This window comes from Myodes glareolus, chromosome 18, assembly GCF_982192425.1.
Source record: "Myodes glareolus chromosome 18, mMyoGla1.1, whole genome shotgun sequence".
NCBI lineage: Eukaryota > Metazoa > Chordata > Mammalia > Rodentia > Cricetidae > Myodes > Myodes glareolus.
The window spans coordinates 1,627,064-1,648,202 of record NC_142043.1 but is presented as its reverse complement, the minus strand read 5'-3'; positions in this window follow the sequence as shown (position 1 = coordinate 1,648,202).

The following is a 21,139-nucleotide window of genomic DNA, read 5'->3' as shown; positions in this document are numbered from 1 at the left end:
GTGCGAAGTGAATAGAGTGCTGCTTCCCTTTCTAAATGCTGTCCTTTCAGAGAAAATCACTTTCCTTTGAAAGTGCCTTAAGCTACTTACAAGCATTAACCAGAGACTCACATGAGTTTCTCTGAAAGAGAAGCAGTCTGTTCCAACACTTCAATTCACTGTGCGAAGTGAATGGAGTGTTGCTTCACTTTCTAAATGCTGTCCTTTCAGAGAAAATCACTTTCCTTTGAAAGGACCTTAAGCTACTTACAAGCATTCACCAGAGACTCACATGAGTTTCTCTGAAAGAGAAGGAGTCTGTTACAACACTTCAATTCACTGTGCGAAGTGAATGGAGTGTTGCCTCACTTTCTAAATGCTGTCCTTTCGGAGAAAATCACTTTCCTTTGAAAGTGCCTTAATCTACTTACAAGCATTCACCAGAGACTCACAAGAGTTTCTCTGAAAGTGAAACAGTCTGTTCCAACACTTCAATTCACTGTGCAAAGTGAATGGAGTGTTGCTTCACTTTTTAAATGTTGTCCTTTCAGAGAAAATCACTTTCCTTTGAAAGAGCTTAAGCTACTTACAAGCATTCACCAGAGACTCACATGAGTTTCTCTGAAAGAGAAGCAGTCTGTTCCAACACTTCAATTCACTGTGCGAAGTGAATAGAGTGTTGCTTCACTTTCTAAATGCTGTCCTTTCAGAGAAAATCACGTTCCTTTGAAAGTGCCTTAAGCTACTCACAAGCAGTCAGAAGAAAGTCACATGCATTTCTCTGAAAGAGAAGCAGTCTGTTCCAACACTTCAATTCATTTTGCGAAGTGAATAGAGTGTTGCTTCACTTTCTAAATGCTGTCCTTTCAGAGAAAATCACTTTCTTTGAAAGCGCCTTAAGCTACTTACAAGCATCACCAGAGACTCACATGAGTTTCTCTGAAATAGAAGCAATCTGTTCCAACACTTCAATTCACTGTGCGAAGTGAATGGAGTGTTGCTTCACTTTCTAAATGCTGTCCTTTCTGAGAAAATCACTTTCCTTTGAAAGTGCCTTAATCTACTTACAAGCAGTCAGAGGAAACTCACATGCGTTTCTCTGAAAGAGAACTAGTCTGTTCCAACACTTCAATTCACTGTGCGAAGTGAATAGAGTGTTGCTTCACTTTCTAAATGCTGTCCTTTCAGAGAAAATCACTTTCCTTTGAAAGGGCCTTAAGCTTCTTACAAGCATTCACCAGAGACTCACATGAGTTTCTCTGAAAGAGAAGGAGTCTGTTCCAACTCTTCAATTCACTGTGCGAAGTGAATGGAGTCTTGCTTCACTTTCTAAATGCTGTCCTTTCAGAGAAAATCACTTTCCTTTGAAAGTGCCTTAAGCTACTTACAAGCAGTCAGAAGAAAGTCATATGCTTTTCTCTGAAAGAGAAGCAGTCTGTTCCAACACTTCAATTCATTGTGCGAAGTGAATAGAGTGTTGCTTCACTTTCTAAATTCTGTACTTTCAGAGAAAATCACTTTTCTTTGAAAGTGCCTTAAGCAACATTCAAGCATTCACAAGAAACTCACATGCATTTCTCTGAAAGAGAAGCAGTCTGTTCCGACACTTCAAAACACTGTGCGAAGTGAATGGAGTGTTGCTTCACTTTCTAAATGCTCTCCTTTCAGAGAAAATCACTCTCTTTTGAAACTGCTTTTATCTACTTATAAACATTCACAAGAAACTCACATCTCTTTCTCTGAAAGAGAAGGAGTCTGTTCGAACACTTCAATTCACTGTGGGAAGTGAATGGAGTGTTCCTTCACTTTCTAAATGCTGTCCTTTCAGAGAAAATCACTTTCCTTTGAAAGGGCCTTAAGCTACTTACAAGCATTCAACAGAAACTCGTATGCATTTCTCTGAAAAAGAAGCAGTCTGTTAAAACACATCAATTCACTGTGCGAAGTGAATAGAGTGCTGCTTCCCTTTCTAAATGCTGTCCTTTAAGAGAAAATCACTTTCCTTTGAAAGTGCCTTAAGCTACTTACAAGCATTAACCAGAGACTCACATGAGTTTCTCTGAAAAAGAAGCAGTCTGTTAAAACACATCAATTCACTGTGCGAAGTGAATAGAGTGTTGCTTCACTTTCCAAATGTAGTATTTTCAGAAAAAATCACTTTTTTTGAAAGTGCCTTAAGCTACTTTTAAGCATTCACCGGAAACTCACATATCTGTCTCTGAAAGAGAAGGAGTCGGTTACAACACTTCAATTCACTTTGGGAAGTGACTGGAGTGTTTCTTCACTTTCTAAATGCTGTCCTTTCAGAGAAAATCACTTTCCTTTTAAAGTGCCTTATTCTACTTACAAGCATTCACCAGAGACTCACATGAGTTTCTCTGAAAGAGAAGGAGTCTGTTCCAACACTTCAATTCACTGTGCGAAGTGAATAGAGTGTTGCTTCACTTTCTAAATACTGTCCTTTCAGAGAAAATCACTTTCCTTTGGAAGTGCCTTAAGCTACTTACAAGCAGTCAGAAGAAAGTCACATGCATTTCTCTGAAAGTGAAGTAGTCTGTTCCAACACTTCAATTCACTGTGAGAAGTGAATGGAGTGTTGCTTCCCTTTCTAAATGCTGTCCTTTCAGAGAAAATCACTTTCCTTTGAAAGTGCCTTAAGCTACTTAAAAGAATTCAGAAGAAACTCACAGGCATTTCTCTGAAAGAGAAGCAGTCTGTTCCAACACTTCAATTCACTGTGCGAAGTGAATGGAGTGTTGCTTCACTTTCTAAATGCTCTCCTTTCAGAGAAAATATCTCTCGTTTGAAACTGCCTTCATCTACTTACGAGCATTCACCAGAAACTCACATCTGTTTCTCTGAAAGAGAAGGAGTCTGTTCCAACATTTCAATTCACTGTGCGAAGTGAATGGAGTGTTGCTTCACTTTCTAAATGCTGTCCTTTCTGAGAAAATCACTTTCCTTTGAACGTGCCTTAAGCTACTTACAAGAATTCAGAAGAAACTCACAGGCGTTTCTCTGAAAGAGAAGCAGTCTGTTCCAACACTTCAATTCAATAGCGAAGTGAATGGAGTGTTGCTTCATTTTCTAAATGCTGTCCTTTCAGAGAAAATCACTTTCCTTTGAAAGTGCCTTAAGCTACTTACAAGCATTCACCAGAGACTCACATGAGTTTCTCTGAAAGAGAAGGAGTCTGTTCCAACACTTCAATTCACTGTGCGAAGTGAATGGAGTGTTGCCTCACTTTCTAAATGCTGTCCTTTCAGAGAAAATCACTTTCATTTGAAAGTGCCTTAAGCTACTTACAAGCAGTCAGAAGAAAGTCATATGCATTTCTCTGAAAGAGAAGCAGTCTGTTCCAACTCTTCAATTCATTGTGCGAAGTGAATAGAGTGTTGCTTCACTTTCTAAATGCTGTACTTTCAGAGAAAATCACTTTTCTTTGAAAGTGCCGTAAGCAACTTTCAAGCATTCACAAGAAACTCACATGCATTTCTCTGAAAGAGAAGCAGTCTGTTCAAACACTTCAATTCACTGTGCGAAGTGAAAAGAGTGTTGCTTCATTTTCAAAATGCTTTCCTTTCAGAGGAAATCACTTTCCTTTGAAAGTGCCTTATGCTACTTACAAGCATTCACCAGAGACTCACATGAGTTTCTCTGAAAGAGATGCAGTCTGTTCCAACCCTTCAATTCACTGTGTTAAGTGAATGGAGTGTTGCTTCACTTTCTAAATGCTCTCCTTTCAGAGAAAATCACTCTCTTTTGAAACTGCCTTTATCTACTTATAAACATTCAAAAGAAACTCACATCTGTTTCTCTGAAAGGGAAGGAGTCTGTTCCAACACTTCAATTCACTGTGCGAAGTGAACGGACTTTTGCTTCACTTTCTAAATGCTGTCCTTCAGAGAAAATCACTTTCCTTTGAAAGTGCCTTAAGCTACTTACAAGCATTCAACAGAAACTCACATGTATTTCTCTGAAAGCGAAGCAGTCTGTTCTAATACTTCATTTCACTGTGGGAAGTGCATGGAGTGTTGCTTCACTTTCTAAATGCTGTCCTTTCAGAGAAAATCACTTTCCTTTGAAAGTACCTTAAGCTACTTACAAGAATTCAGAAGAAACTCACATGCGTTTGTCTTAAAGAGAAGCAGTCTGTTCCAACATTTCAATTCACTGTGGGAAGTGAATGGAGTGTTGCTTCACTTTCTAAATGCTCTACTTTCAGAGAAAATCACTCTCTTTTGAAACTGCCTTTATCTACTTATAAACATTCATAAGAAACTCACATCTCTTTCTCTGAAAGAGAAGGAGTCTTTTCGAACACTTCAATTCACTGTTTTAAGTGAATGGAGTGTTGCTTCACATTCTAAATGCTGTCCTTTCAGAGAAAATCACTTTCCTTTGTAAGTGCCTTAATCTACTTATAAGCATTCACCAGAGACTCACATGAGTTTCTCTGAAAGCGAAGCCGTCTGTTCTAACACTTCATTTCACTGTGCGAAGTGAATGGAGTGTTGCTTCACTTTCTAAATGCTGTCCTTTCAGAGAAAATCACTTTCCTTTGAAAGTGCCTTAAGCCACTTAAAAGAATTCAGAAGAAACTCACAGGCGTTTCTCTGAAAGAGAAGCAGTCTGTTCCAACACTTCAATTCACTGTGCGAAGTGAATGGCGTGTTGCTTCACTTTCTAAATACAACAAGTGAGCCCTCTTACTACAGTGCCTTAAGCTACTTACAAGAATTCAGAAGAAACTCACATGAGTTTCTCTGAAAGAGAAGGAGTCTGTTTCAACACTCAATTCACTGTGCGAAGTGAATGGAGTGTTGCTGCACTTTCTAAATGCTGTCCTTTCGGAGAAAATCACTTTCCTTTGAAGGTGCCTTAAGCTACTTACAAACATTCACAAGAAACACACATGCGTTTCTCTGAAATAGAAGCAGTCTGTTTCAACTCTACAATTCACTGTGCGAAGTGAATGGAGTGTTGCTTCACTTTCTAAATGCTGTCCTTTCAGAGAAAATCACTTTCCTTTGTTAGTGGCTTAAGCTACTTTCAAGCATTAGGAAGAAACTCACATGCGTTTCTCTAAAAGAGAAGCAGTCTGTTCCAACACTTCAATTCAGTGTGCAGAGTGAATGGAGTGTTGCTTCACTTTCTAAATGCTGTCCTTTCAGAGAAAATCACTTTCCTTTGAAAGTGCCTTAAGCTAATTAAAAGCATTCCACAGAAATTCACATGCATTTCTCTGAAAGAGAAGCAGTCTGTTCCAACACTTCAATTCACTGTGGGAAGTGAATGGAGTGTTGCTTCACTTTCTAAATGCTGTCCTTTCAGAGAAAAACACTTTCCTTTGAAAGTGCCTTAAGCTACTTACAAGCATTCAACAGAAACTCACATGCATTTCTCTGAAAGAGAAGCAGTTTGTTCCAACACTTCAGTTCATTGTGCGAAGTGAATAGAGTGTTGCTTCACTTTCTAAATGCTTTCCTTTCAGAGAAGATCACTTTCCTTTGAAAGTGCCTTAAGCTACTTACAAGCAGTCAGAAGAAAGTCACATGCATTTCTCTGAAAGTGAAGCAGTCTGTTCCAACACTTCAATTCATTTTTCGAAGTGAATAGAGTGTTGCTTCACTTTGTAAATGGTGTCCTTTCAGAGGAAATCACTTTCTTTTGAAAGTGCCTTATGCTACTTACAAGCATTCACCAGAGACTCACATGAGTTTCTCTGAAAGAGAAGCAGTCTGTTCCAACACTTCAATTCACTGTGCGAAGTGAATGGAGTGTTGCTTCACTTTCTAAATGCTGTCCTTTCTGAGAAAATCAGTTTCCTTTTAAAGTACCTTAAGCAACTTACAAGAATTCAGAAGAAACTCACATGCGTTTCTCTGAAAGGGAAGCAGTCTGTTCCAACACTTCTATTCACTGTGCGAAGTGAATGGAGTGTTGCTCCACTTTCTAAATGCTCTCCTTTCAGAGAAAATCACTCTCTTTTGAAACTGCCTTTATCTACTTCAGAACATTCAAAAGAAACTCACATCTGTTTCTCTGAAAGGGAGGGAGTATGTTCCAACACTTCAATTCACTGTGCGAAGTGAATGGAGTGTTGCTTCGCTTTCTAAATGCTGTCCTTTCAGAGAAAATCACTTTCCTTTGAAAGTGCCTTAAGCTACTTACAAGCATTCAACAGAAACTCACATGTATTTCTCTGAAAGAGAAGCAGTCTTTTCCAACACTTAAAGTCAGTGTGCGAATTGAATGGAGTGTTGCTTCACTTTCTAAATGCTGTCCTTTCAGAGAAAATCACTTTCCTTTGAAAGTGCCTTACGCTACTTACAAGCATTCAACAGAAACTCACATGTATTTCTCTGAAAGAGAAGCAGTCTTTTCCAGCACTTCAATTCACTGTGCGAAGTGAATGGAGTGTTGCTTCACTTTCTAAATGCTATCCTTTCAGGGAAAATCACTTTCCTTTTAAAGTGCCTTAAGCTACTTACAAGCATTCAACAGAAACTCACATGAGTTTCTGTGAAAGAGAAGCAGTCTGTTCCAACACTTCAATTCACTGTGCGAAGTGAATGGAGCATTGCTTCACTTTCTAAATGCTCTCCTTTCAGAGAAAATCTCTCTCTTTTAAACTGCCTTAATCTACTTACAGGCATTCACAAGAAACTCACATCTGTTTCTCTGAAAGGGAAGGAGTCTGTTCCAACACTTCAATTCACTGTGCGAAGTGAATGGAGTGTTGCTTCACTTTCTAAATGCTGTCCTTTCAGAGAAAATCACTTTCCTTTGAAAGTGCCTTAAGCTACTTTTAAGCATTCACCGGAAACTCACATCTCTGTCTCTGAAAGAGAAGGAGTCGGTTCCAACACTTCAATTCACTTTGGGAAGTGAGTGGAGTGTTTCTTCACTTTCTAAATGCTGTCCTTTCAGAGAAAATCACTTTCCTTTGAAAGTGCCTTAAGCTACTTACAAGCATTCAACAGAAACTCACATGCATTTCTCTGAAAGAGAAGCAGTCTGTTCCAACACTTCAATTCATTGTGCGAAGTGAATAGAGTGTTGCTTAACTTTCTAAATGCTGTCCTTTCAGAGGAAATCACTTTCCTTTGAAAGTGCCTTATGCTACTTACAAGCATTCACCAGAGACTCACATGAGTTTCTCTGAAAGAGATGCAGTCTGTTCCAACACTTCAATTCACTGTGCGAAGTGAATGGAGTGTTGCGTCACTTTCTAAATGCTGTCCTTTCTCAGAAAATCACTTTCCTTTTAAAGTACCTTAAGCAACTTACAAGAATTCAGAAGAAACTCACATGCGTTTCTCTGAACGAGAAGCAGTCTGTTCCAACACTTCAATTCACTGTGGGAAGTGAATGGAGTGTTGCTTCACTTTCTAAATGCTCGCCTTTCAGAGAAAATCACTCTCTTTTGAAACTGCCTTAATCTACTTATAAACATTCAAAAGAAACTCACATCTGTTTCTCTGAAAGGGAAGGAGTCTGTTCCAACACTTCAATTCACTGTGCGAAGTGAATGGAGTGTTGCTTCACTTTCTAAATGCTGTCCTTCAGAGAAAATCACGTTCCTTTGAAAGTGCCTTAAGCTACTTACAAGCATTCAACAGAAACTCACATGTATTTCTCTGAAAGAGAAGCAGTCTTTTCCAACACTTAAATTCACTGTGCGAAGTGAATGAAGTGTTGCTTCACTTTCTAAATGCTGTCCTTTCAGATAAAATCACTCTCTTTTGAAACTGCCTTAATCTACTTACAAGCATTTACAAGAAACTCACATCTGTTTCTCTGAAAGAGAAGGAGTCTGTTCCAACACTTCAATTCATTGTGCGAAGTGAAAAGAGTGTTGCTTCACTTTCTAAATGCTGTCCTTTCAGAGAAAATCACTTTCCTTTGAAAGTGCCTTAAGCTACTTACAAGCATTAACCAGAGACTCACATGAGTTTCTCTGAAAGAGAAGGAGTCTGTTCCAACACTTCAATTCACTGTGGGAAGTGAATAGAGTGTTGCTTCACTTTCTAAATGCTGTGCTTTCAGAGAAAATCACTTTCCTTTGAAAGTGCCTTAATCTACTTACAAGCAGTCAGAAGAAACTCACATGCATTTCTCTGAAAGAGAAGCAGTCTGTTCCAACACTTCAATTCACTGTGGGAAGTGAATGGAGTGTTGCTTCACTTTCTAAATGCTCTCTTTTCAGAGAAAATCACTCTCTTTTGAAACTGCCTTTATCTACGTATAAACATTCAAAAGAAACTCACATCTGTTTCTCTGAAAGGGAAGGAGTCGGTTCCAACACTTCAATTCACTGTGCGAAGTGAATGGAGTGTTGATTCACTTTCTAAATGCTGTCCTTCAGAGAAAATCACTTTCCTTTGAAAGTGCCTTAAGCTACTTACAAGCATTCACCAGAGACTCACATGAGTTTCTCTGAAAGAGAAGGAGTCTGTTCCAACACTTCAATTCAATGTGCGAAGTGAATAGAGTGTTGCTTCACTTTCTAAATGCTGTGCTATCAGAGAAAATCACTTTCCTTTGAAAGTGCCTTAATCTACTTACAAGCAGTCAGAAGAAACTCACATGCATTTCTCTGAAAGAGAAGCAGTCTGTTCCAACACTTCAATTCACTGTGGGAAGTGAATGGAGTGTTGCTTCACTTTCTAAATGCTCTCTTTTCAGAGAAAATCACTCTCTTTTGAAACTGCCTTTATCTACGTATAAACATTCAAAAGAAACTCACATCTGTTTCTCTGAAAGGGAAGGAGTCGGTTCCAACACTTCAATTCACTGTGCGAAGTGAATGGAGTGTTGATTCACTTTCTAAATGCTGTCCTTCAGAGAAAATCACTTTCCTTTGAAAGTGCCTTAAGCTACTTACAAGCATTCAACAGAAACTCACATGTATTTCTCTGAAAGAGACGCAGTCTTTTCCAACACTTAAAGTCAGTGTGCGAAGTGAATAGAGTGTTGCTTCAATTTCTAAATGCTGTCCTTTTAGATAAAATCACTCTCTTTTGAAACTGCCTTAATCTACTTACAAGCATTCACAAGAAACTCACATCTGTGTCTCTGAAAGAGAATCAGTCTGTTCCAACACTTCAATTCATTGTGCGAAGTGAATAGAGTGTTGCTTCACTTTCTAAATGCTGTCCTTTCAGAGGAAATCACTTTCCTTTGAAAGTGCCTTAAGCTACTTTTAAGCATTCACCGGAAACTCACATCTCTGTCTCTGAAAGAGAAGGAGTCTGTTCCAACACTTCAATTCACTGTGCGAAGTGAATGGAGTGTTGCTTCACTTTCTAAATGCTGTCCTTTCAGAGAAAATCACTTTCCTTTGAAAGTGCCTTAAGCTACTTTTAAGCATTCACCGGAAACTCACATCTCTGTCTCTGAAAGAGAAGGAGTCGGTTCCAACACTTCAATTCACTTTGGGAAGTGAGTGGAGTGTTTCTTCACTTTCTAAATGCTGTCCTTTCAGAGAAAATCACTTTCCTTTGAAAGGACCTTAAGCTACTTACAAGCATTCAACAGAAACTCACATGCATTTCTCTGAAAGAGAAGCAGTCTGTTCCAACACTTCAATTCATTGTGCGAAGTGAATAGAGTGTTGCTTCACTTTCTAAATGCTGTCCTTTCAGAGGAAATCACTTTCCTTTGAAAGTGCCTTATGCTACTTACAAGCATTCACCAGAGACTCACATGAGTTTCTCTGAAAGAGATGCAGTCTGTTCCAACACTTCAATTCACTGTGCGAAGTGAATGGAGTGTTGCGTCACTTTCTAAATGCTGTCCTTTCTCAGAAAATCACTTTCCTTTTAAAGTACCTTAAGCAACTTACAAGAATTCAGAAGAAACTCACATGCGTTTCTCTGAACGAGAAGCAGTCTGTTCCAACACTTCAATTCACTGTGGGAAGTGAATGGAGTGTTGCTTCACTTTCTAAATGCTCGCCTTTCAGAGAAAATCACTCTCTTTTGAAACTGCCTTAATCTACTTATAAACATTCAAAAGAAACTCACATCTGTTTCTCTGAAAGGGAAGGAGTCTGTTCCAACACTTCAATTCACTGTGCGAAGTGAATGGAGTGTTGCTTCACTTTCTAAATGCTGTCCTTCAGAGAAAATCACGTTCCTTTGAAAGTGCCTTAAGCTACTTACAAGCATTCAACAGAAACTCACATGTATTTCTCTGAAAGAGAAGCAGTCTTTTCCAACACTTAAATTCACTGTGCGAAGTGAATGAAGTGTTGCTTCACTTTCTAAATGCTGTCCTTTCAGATAAAATCACTCTCTTTTGAAACTGCCTTAATCTACTTACAAGCATTTACAAGAAACTCACATCTGTTTCTCTGAAAGAGAAGGAGTCTGTTCCAACACTTCAATTCATTGTGCGAAGTGAAAAGAGTGTTGCTTCACTTTCTAAATGCTGTCCTTTCAGAGAAAATCACTTTCCTTTGAAAGTGCCTTAAGCTACTTACAAGCATTCACCAGAGACTCACATGAGTTTCTCTGAAAGAGAAGGAGTCTGATCCAACACTTCAATTCAATGTGCGAAGTGAATAGAGTGTTGCTTCACTTTCTAAATGCTGTGCTTTCAGAGAAAATCACTTTCCTTTGAAAGTGCCTTAATCTACTTACAAGCAGTCAGAAGAAACTCACATGCATTTCTCTGAAAGAGAAGCAGTCTGTTCCAACACTTCAATTCACTGTGGGAAGTGAATGGAGTGTTGCTTCACTTTCTAAATGCTCTCTTTTCAGAGAAAATCACTCTCTTTTGAAACTGCCTTTATCTACGTATAAACATTCAAAAGAAACTCACATCTGTTTCTCTGAAAGGGAAGGAGTCGGTTCCAACACTTCAATTCACTGTGCGAAGTGAATGGAGTGTTGATTCACTTTCTAAATGCTGTCCTTCAGAGAAAATCACTTTCCTTTGAAAGTGCCTTAAGCTACTTACAAGCATTCACCAGAGACTCACATGAGTTTCTCTGAAAGAGAAGGAGTCTGTTCCAACACTTCAATTCAATGTGCGAAGTGAATAGAGTGTTGCTTCACTTTCTAAATGCTGTGCTTTCAGAGAAAATCACTTTCCTTTGAAAGTGCCTTAATCTACTTACAAGCAGTCAGAAGAAACTCACATGCATTTCTCTGAAAGAGAAGCAGTCTGTTCCAACACTTCAATTCACTGTGGGAAGTGAATGGAGTGTTGCTTCACTTTCTAAATGCTCTCTTTTCAGAGAAAATCACTCTCTTTTGAAACTGCCTTTATCTACGTATAAACATTCAAAAGAAACTCACATCTGTTTCTCTGAAAGGGAAGGAGTCGGTTCCAACACTTCAATTCACTGTGCGAAGTGAATGGAGTGTTGATTCACTTTCTAAATGCTGTCCTTCAGAGAAAATCACTTTCCTTTGAAAGTGCCTTAAGCTACTTACAAGCATTCAACAGAAACTCACATGTATTTCTCTGAAAGAGACGCAGTCTTTTCCAACACTTAAAGTCAGTGTGCGAAGTGAATAGAGTGTTGCTTCACTTTCTAAATGCTGTCCTTTTAGATAAAATCACTCTCTTTTGAAACTGCCTTAATCTACTTACAAGCATTCACAAGAAACTCACATCTGTGTCTCTGAAAGAGAATCAGTCTGTTCCAACACTTCAATTCATTGTGCGAAGTGAATAGAGTGTTGCTTCACTTTCTAAATGCTGTCCTTTCAGAGGAAATCACTTTCCTTTGAAAGTGCCTTAAGCTACTTTTAAGCATTCACCGGAAACTCACATCTCTGTCTCTGAAAGAGAAGGAGTCTGTTCCAACACTTCAATTCACTGTGCGAAGTGAATGGAGTGTTGCTTCACTTTATAAATGCTGTCCTTTCAGAGAAAATCACTATTGTTTGAAAGTGCCTTCAGCAACTTTCAAGCATTCACAAGAATCTCACATGCATTTCTATGAAAGAGAAGCCTTCTCTTCCAACACTTCAATTCAATTTGCGAACTGAATGGAGTGTTGCTTCACTTTCTAAATGCTGTCCTTTCAGAGAAAATCGCTTTCCTTTGAAAGTGCCTTAAGCTACTTATTAGCATTCACAAGAATCTCACATCCCTTTCTCTGAAAGAGAAGGAGTCTGTTCCAACACTTCAATTCACTGTGGGAAGTGAATGGAGTGTTGCTTCACTTTCTAAATGCTATCCTTTATGAGGAAATCACTTTCTTTTGAAAGTGCCTTAAGCTACTTACAAGCATTAAACAGAAACTCACATGAGTTTCTCTGAAAGAGAAGCAGTCACTTCCAACACTTCAATTCACTGTGCAAAGTGAATGGAGTGTTGCTTCACTTTCTAAATGCTCTCCTTTAGAGAAAATCACTCTCTTTTAAACTGCCTTAATCTACTTACAAGAATTAACAAGAAACTCACATCTGTTTCTCTGAAAGAGATGGAGTCTGTTCCAACACTTCAATTCACTGTGCGAAGTGAATGGAGTGTTGCTTCACTTTCTAAATGCTGTCCTTTCAGAGTAAATCACTTTCCTTTGAAAGTGCATTAAGCTACTTATTAGCATTCACAAGAATCTCACATCCCTTTCTCTGAAAGTGAAGGAGTCTGTTCCAACACTTCAATTCACTGTGGGAAGTGAATGGAGTGTTGCTTCACTTTCTAAATTCTGTCCTTTCAGAGAAAATCACTTTCCTTTGAAAGTGATTTAAGCTACTTACAAGCATTAGGAAAAAACTCACATGCGTTTCTCTGAAAGAGAAGCAGTCTGTTCCAACACTTCAATTCACCCTGCGAAGCGAATGGAGTGTTGCTTCACTTTCTAAATGCTCTCCTTTTAGAGAAAATCACTCTCTTTTGAAACTGCCTTAAGCTACTTACAAGCATTCACAAGAAACTCACATGCGTTTCTGTGAAAGAGAAGCAGTCTGTTCCAACACTTCAATTCACTGTGCGAAGTGAAAAGAGTGTTGCAAGAATTTCTAAAAGCTGTTCTTTCAGAGAAAATCCTTTGTTTTAAAAGTGCCTTAAGCTATTTACAAGCATTCAACAGAAACTCACATGCATTTTTCTGAAAGAGAAGCAGTCTGCTCCAACACTTCAATTCACTGTGCGAAGTGAATAGAGTGTTGCTTCACTTTTTAAATGCTGTCCTTTCAAAGAAAATCACTTTCCTTTGAAACTGCCTTAAGCTACTTGCAAGCATTCACAAGAAACACTAATGTGTTTCTATGAAAGAGAAGCAGTCTGTTGCAACACTTCAATTCACAGTGGGAAGTGAATGGAGTGTTGCTTCACTTTCTAAATGCTCTCCTTTCAGAGAAAATCACTCTCTTTTGAAACTGCCTTTATCTACTTATAAACATTCACAAGAAACTCACATCTGTTTCTCTGAAAGAGAAGGAGTCTATTCCAACACTTCAATTCGCTGTGCGAAGTGAATGGAGTGTTGCTTCACTTTCTAAATGCTATCCTTTCAGGGAAAATCACTTTCCTTTTAAAGTGCCTTAAGCTACTTACAAGCATTCAACAGAAACTCACATGAGTTTCTGTGAAAGAGAAGCAGTCTGTTCCAACACTTCAATTCACTGTGCGAAGTGAATGGAGCATTGCTTCACTTTCTAAATGCTCTCCTTTCAGAGAAAATCTCTCTCTTTTAAACTGCCTTAATCTACTTACAGGCATTCACAAGAAACTCACATCTGTTTCTCTGAAAGGGAAGGAGTGTGTTCCAACACTTCAATTCACTGTGCGAAGTGAATGGAGTGTTGCTTCACTTTCTAAATGCTGTCCTTTCAGAGAAAATCACTTTCCTTTGAAAGTGCCTTAAGCTACTTTTAAGCATTCACCGGAAACTCACATCTCTGTCTCTGAAAGAGAAGGAGTCGGTTCCAACACTTCAATTCACTTTGGGAAGTGAGTGGAGTGTTTCTTCACTTTCTAAATGCTGTCCTTTCAGAGAAAATCACTTTCCTTTGAAAGTGCCTTAAGCTACTTACAAGCATTCAACAGAAACTCACATGCATTTCTCTGAAAGAGAAGCAGTCTGTTCCAACACTTCAATTCATTGTGCGAAGTGAATAGAGTGTTGCTTCACTTTCTAAATGCTGTCCTTTCAGAGGAAATCACTTTCCTTTGAAAGTGCCTTATGCTACTTACAAGCATTAACCAGAGACTCACATGAGTTTCTCTGAAAGAGATGCAGTCTGTTCCAACACTTCAATTCACTGTGCGAAGTGAATGGAGTGTTGCGTCACTTTCTAAATGCTGTCCTTTCTCAGAAAATCACTTTCCTTTTAAAGTACCTTAAGCAACTTACAAGAATTCAGAAGAAACTCACATGCGTTTCTCTGAACGAGAAGCAGTCTGTTCCAACACTTCAATTCACTGTGGGAAGTGAATGGAGTGTTGCTTCACTTTCTAAATGCTCGCCTTTCAGAGAAAATCACTCTCTTTTGAAACTGCCTTAATCTACTTATAAACATTCAAAAGAAACTCACATCTCTTTCTCTGACAGGGAAGGAGTCTGTTCCAACACTTCAATTCACTGTGCGAAGTGAATGGAGTGTTGCTTCACTTTCTAAATGCTGTCCTTCAGAGAAAATCACGTTCCTTTGAAAGTGCCTTAAGCTACTTACAAGCATTCAACAGAAACTCATATGTATTTCTCTGAAAGAGAAGCAGTCTTTTCCAACACTTAAATTCACTGTGCGAAGTGAATGAAGTGTTGCTTCACTTTCTAAATGCTGTCCTTTCAGATAAAATCACTCTCTTTTGAAACTGCCTTAATCTACTTACAAGCATTTACAAGAAACTCACATCTGTTTCTCTGAAAGAGAAGGAGTCTGTTCCAACACTTCAATTCATTGTGCGAAGTGAAAAGAGTATTGCTTCACTTTCTAAATGCTGTCCTTTCAGAGAAAATCACTTTCCTTTGAAAGTGCCTTTAGCTACTTACAAGCATTCACCAGAGACTGACATGAGTTTCTCTGAAAGAGAAGGAGTCTGTTCCAACACTTCAATTCAATGTGCGAAGTGAATAGAGTGTTGCTTCACTTTCTAAATGCTGTGCTTTCAGAGAAAATCACTTTCCTTTGAAAGTGCCTTAATCTACTTACAAGCAGTCAGAAGAAACTCACATGCATTTCTCTGAAAGAGAAGCAGTCTGTTCCAACACTTCAATTCACTGTGGGAAGTGAATGGAGTGTTGCTTCACTTTCTAAATGCTCTCTTTTCAGAGAAAATCACTCTCTTTTGAAACTGCCTTTATCTACGTATAAACATTCAAAAGAAACTCACATCTGTTTCTCTGAAAGGGAAGGAGTCGGTTCCAACACTTCAATTCACTGTGCGAAGTGAATGGAGTGTTGATTCACTTTCTAAATGCTGTCCTTCAGAGAAAATCACTTTCCTTTGAAAGTGCCTTAAGCTACTTACAAGCATTCAACAGAAACTCACATGTATTTCTCTGAAAGAGAAGCAGTCTTTTCCAACACTTAAAGTCAGTGTGCGAAGTGAATAGAGTGTTGCTTCACTTTCTAAATGCTGTCCTTTTAGATAAAATCACTCTCTTTTGAAACTGCCTTAATCTACTTACAAGCATTCACAAGAAACTCACATCTGTGTCTCTGAAAGAGAATCAGTCTGTTCCAACACTTCAATTCATTGTGCGAAGTGAATAGAGTGTTGCTTCACTTTCTAAATGCTGTCCTTTCAGAGGAAATCACTTTCCTTTGAAAGTGCCTTAAGCTACTTTTAAGCATTCACCGGAAACTCACATCTCTGTCTCTGAAAGAGAAGGAGTCTGTTCCAACACTTCAATTCACTGTGCGAAGTGAATGGAGTGTTGCTTCACTTTATAAATGCTGTCCTTTCAGAGAAAATCACTATTGTTTGAAAGTGCCTTCAGCAACTTTCAAGCATTCACAAGAATCTCACATGCATTTCTATGAAAGAGAAGCCTTCTCTTCCAACACTTCAATTCAATTTGCGAACTGAATGGAGTGTTGCTTCACTTTCTAAATGCTGTCCTTTCAGAGAAAATCGCTTTCCTTTGAAAGTGCCTTAAGCTACTTATTAGCATTCACAAGAATCTCACATCCCTTTCTCTGAAAGAGAAGGAGTCTGTTCCAACACTTCAATTCACTGTGGGAAGTGAATGGAGTGTTGCTTCACTTTCTAAATGCTATCCTTTATGAGAAAATCACTTTCTTTTGAAAGTGCCTTAAGCTACTTACAAGCATTAAACAGAAACTCACATGAGTTTCTCTGAAAGAGAAGCACTCTGTTCCAACACTTCAATTCACTGTGCGAAGTGAATGGAGTGTTACTTCACTTTCTAAATGCTGTCCTTTCAGAGAAAATCACTTTCCTTTGAAAGTGCCTTAAGCTACTACAAGCAGTCAGGAGAAAGTCACATGCATTTCTCTGAAAGAGAAGCAGTCTGTTCCAACACTTCAATTCATTGTGCGAAGTGAATAGAGTGTTGCTTCACTTTCTAAATGCTGTCTTTTCAGAGAAAATCACTTTCCTTTGAAAGTGCCTTATGCTACTTACAAGCATCACCAGAGACTCACATGAGTTTCTCTGAAAGAGAAGCAGTCTGTTCCAACACTTCAATTCACTGTGCGAAGTGAATGGAGTGTTGCTTCAATTTCTAAATGCTGTCCTTTCAGAGAAAATCACTTTCCTATGAAAATGCCTTAAGCTACTTCCAAGCATTCAACAGAAATTCACATGTGTTTCTCTGAAAGAGAAGCAGTCTGTTCCAACACTTCAATTCACTGTGCGAAGAGAATGGAGTGTTGCTTCACTTTCTAAATTCTGTCCTTTCAGAGAAAATCACTTTCCTTTGAAAGTGCCTTAAGCTACTTACAAGCATTAGGAAAAAACTCACATGCGTTTCTCTGAAAGAGAAGCAGTCTGTTCCAACACTTCAATTCACCCTGCGAAGCGAATGGAGTGTTGCTTCACTTTCTAAATGCTCTCCTTTTAGAGAAAATCACTCTCTTTTGAAACTGCCTTAAGCTACTTACAAGCATTCACAAGAAACTCACATGCGTTTCTGTGAAAGAGAAGCAGTCTGTTCCAACACTTCAATTCACTGTGCGAAGTGAAAAGAGTGTTGCAAGAATTTCTAAAAGCTGTTCTTTCAGAGAAAATCCTTTGTTTTAAAAGTGCCTTAAGCTATTTACAAGCATTCAACAGAAACTCACATGCATTTTTCTGAAAGAGAAGCAGTCTGCTCCAACACTTCAATTCACTGTGCGAAGTGAATAGAGTGTTGCTTCACTTTTTAAATGCTGTCCTTTCAAAGAAAATCACTTTCCTTTGAAACTGCCTTAAGCTACTTGCAAGCATTCACAAGAAACACTAATGTGTTTCTATGAAAGAGAAGCAGTCTGTTCCAACACTTCAATTCACTGCACGAAGGGAATGGAGTGTTGCTTCACTTTCTAAATGCTGTCCTTTCAGAGAAAATCACTTTTGTTTGAAAGTGCCTTAAGCAACTTTCAAGCATTCACAAGAAACTCACATGCATTTCTCTGAAAGAGAAGCCTTCTCTTCCAAAACTTCAATTCACTGTGCGAAGTGAATGGAGTGTTGCTTCACTTTCTAAATGCTGCCTTTCAGAGAAAATCACTTTCCTTTGAAAGCGCCTTAAGCTACTTACAAGCATTCACCAGAAACTCACATTTGTTTCTCTGAGAGAGAAGAAATCTTTTCCGACACTTCAATTCACTGTGCGAAGTGAATGGAGTGTTGCTTCACTTTCTAAATGCTGTCCTTTCAGAGAAAATCACTTTCCTTTGAAACTGCCTTAAGCTACTTGCAAGCATTCACAAGAAACACTAATGTGTTTCTATGAAAGAGAAGCAGTCTGTTGCAACACTTCAATTCACAGTGGGAAGTGAATGGAGTGGTGCTTCACTTTCTAAATGCTCTCCTTTCAGAGAAAATCACTCTCTTTTGAAACTGCCTTTATCTACTTATAAACATTCACAAGAAACTCACATCTGTTTCTCTGAAAGAGAAGGAGTCTGTTCCAACACTTCAATTCACTGTGCGAAGTGAATGGGGTGTTGCTTCACTTTCTAAATGCTGTCCTTTCAGAGAAAATCACTTTCCTTTGAAAGTGCCTTAAGCTACTTGCAAGCATTCACAAGAAACACTAATGTGTTTCTTTGAAAGAGAAGCAGTCTATTCCAACAATTCAATTCACTGTGCGAAGTGAACAGAGTGTTGCTTCACTTTCTAAATGCTGTCATTTCAGAGAAAATCACTTTCCTTTGAAAGTGCCTTAAGCTACTTTTAAGCATTCACCGGAAACTCAAATCTCTGTCTCTGAAAGAGAAGGAGTCGGTTCCAATACTTCAATTCACTTTGGGAAGTGAGTGGAGTGTTTCTTCACTTTCTAAATGCTGTCCTTTCAGAGAAAATCACTTTCCTTTGAAAGTTCCTTAAGCTACTTACAAGCATTCAACAGAAACTCACATGCATTTCTCTGAAAGAGAAGCAGTCTGTTCCAACACTTCAATTCATTGTGCGAAGTGAATAGAGTGTTGCTTCACTTTCTAAATGCTGTCCTTTCAGAGGAAATCACTTTCCTTTGAAAGTGCCTTAAGCTACTTACAAGCATTCACCAGAGACTCACATGAGTTTCTCTGAAAGAGATGCAGTCTGTTCCAACACTTCAATTCACTGTGCGAAGTGAATGGAGTGTTGCGTCACTTTCTAAATGCTGTCCTTTCTCAGAAAATCAGTTTCCTTTTAAAGTACCTTAAGCAACTTACAAGAATTCAGAAGAAACTCACATGCGTTTCTCTGAAAGAGATGCAGTCTGTTACAACACTTCAATTCACTGTGGGAAGTGAATGGAGTGTTGCTTCACTTTCTAAATGCTCGCCTTTCAGAGAAAATCACTCTCTTTTGAAACTGCCTTAATCTACTTATAAACATTCAAAAGAAACTCACATCTGTTTCTCTGAAAGGGAAGGAGTCTGTTCCAACACTTCAATTCACTGTGCGAAGTGAATGGACTGTTGCTTCACTTTCTAAATGCTGTCCTTCAGAGAAAATCACGTTCCTTTGAAAGTGCCTTAAGCTACTTACAAGCATTCAACAGAAACTCACATGTATTTCTCTGAAAGAGAAGCAGTCTTTTCCAACACTTAAATTCACTGTACGAAGTGAATGAAGTGCTGCTTCACTTTCTAAATGCTGTCTTTTCAGATAAAATCACTCACTTTTGAAACTGCCTTAATCTACTTACAAGCATTTACAAGAAACTCACATCTGTTTCTCTGAAAGAGAAGGAGTCTGTTCCAACACTTCAATTCATTGTGCGAAGTGAAAAGAGTGTTGCTTCACTTTCTAAATGCTGTCCTTTCAGAGAAAATCACTTTCCTTTGAAAGTGCCTTAAGCTACTTACAAGCATTCACCAGAGACTCACATGAGTTTCTCTGAAAGAGATGGAGTCTGTTCCAACACTTCAATTCAATGTGCGAAGTGAATAGAGTGTTGCTTCACTTTCTAAATGCTGTGCTTTCAGAGAAAATCACTTTCCTTTAAAAGTGCCTTAATCTACTTACAAGCAGTCAGAAGAAACTCACATGCATTTCTCTGAAAGAGAAGCAGTCTGTTCCAACACTTCAATTCACTGTGGGAAGTGAATGGAGTGTTGCTTCACTTTCTAAATGCTCTCTTTTCAGAGAAAATCACTCTCTTTTGAAACTGCCTTGATCTACGTATAAACATTCAAAAGAAACTCACATCTGGTTCTCAGAAAGGGAAGGAGTCGGTTCCAACACTTCAATTCACTGTGCGAAGTGAATGGAGTGTTGCTTCACTTTCTAAATGCTGTCCTTCAGAGAAAATCACTTTCCTTTGAAAGTGCCTTAAGCTGCTTACAAGCATTCAACAGAAACTCACATGTATTTCTCTGAAATAGAAGCAGTCTTTTCCAACACTTAAAGTCAGTGTGCGAAGTGAATAGAGTGTTGCTTCACTTTCTAAAGGCTGTCCTTTCAGAGAAAATCACTTTCCTGTGAAAGTGCCTTAATCTACTTACAAGCATTCACCAGAAACTCACATCTGTTTCTCTGAGAGAGAAGGAGTCTGTTCCAACATTTCAATTCACTGTGCGAAGTGAATGGAGTGTTGCTTCACTTTCTAAATGCTGTCCTTTCAGAGAAAATCACGTTCCTTTGAAAGGGCCTTAAGCTCTTACAAGCATTCAACAGAAACTCACATGTATTTCTCTGAAAATATGCAGTCTTTTCCAACAATTCAATTCACTGTGCGAAGTGAATGGAGTGTTGCTTCACTTTCTAAATGCTATCCTTTCTGAGAAAATCACTTTCTTTTGAAAGTGCCTTAAGCTACTTACAAGCATTCAACAGAAACTCACATGAGTTTCTCTGAAAGAGAAGCAGTCTGTTCCAACACTTCAATTCATTGTGCGAAGTGAATGGAGTGTTGCTTCACTTTCTAAATGCTGTCCTTTCAGAGAAAATCACTTTCCTTTGAAAGTGCCTTAAGCTACTTACAAGCATTCACCAGAAACTCACATGTGTTTTTTTGAAAGAGTAGCAATCTGTTCCAACACTTCAATTCACTGTGCGAAGTGAATGGAGTGTTGCTTCACTTTCTAAATGCTCTCCTTTCTGAGAAAATCACTTTCTTTTGAAAGTGCCTTAAGCTACTTACAAGCATTCAAAGGAAACTCACATGAGTTTCTCTGAAAGAGAAGCAGTATGTTCCAACACTTCAATTCACTGTGGAAAGTGAATGGAGTGTTGCTTCACTTCCTAAATTCTCTCCTTTCAGAGAAAATCACTCTCTTTTAATCTCCCTTAATCTACTTACAAGCATTAACAAGAAACTCACATCTGTTTCTCTGAAAGAGAAGGAGTCTGTTCCAACACTTCAATTCACTGTGCGAAGTGAATGGAGTGTTTCTTCACTTTCTAAATGCTGTCCTTTCAGAGAAAATCGCTTTCCTTTGAAAGTGCCTTAAGTTACTTTCTAACATTCACAAGAAACACACATGCGTTTCTCTGAAATACAAGCAGTCTCTTCCAACTCTACAATTCACTGTGCGAAGTGAATGGAGTGTTGTTTCACTTTCTAAATGCTGTCCTTTCAGAGAAAATC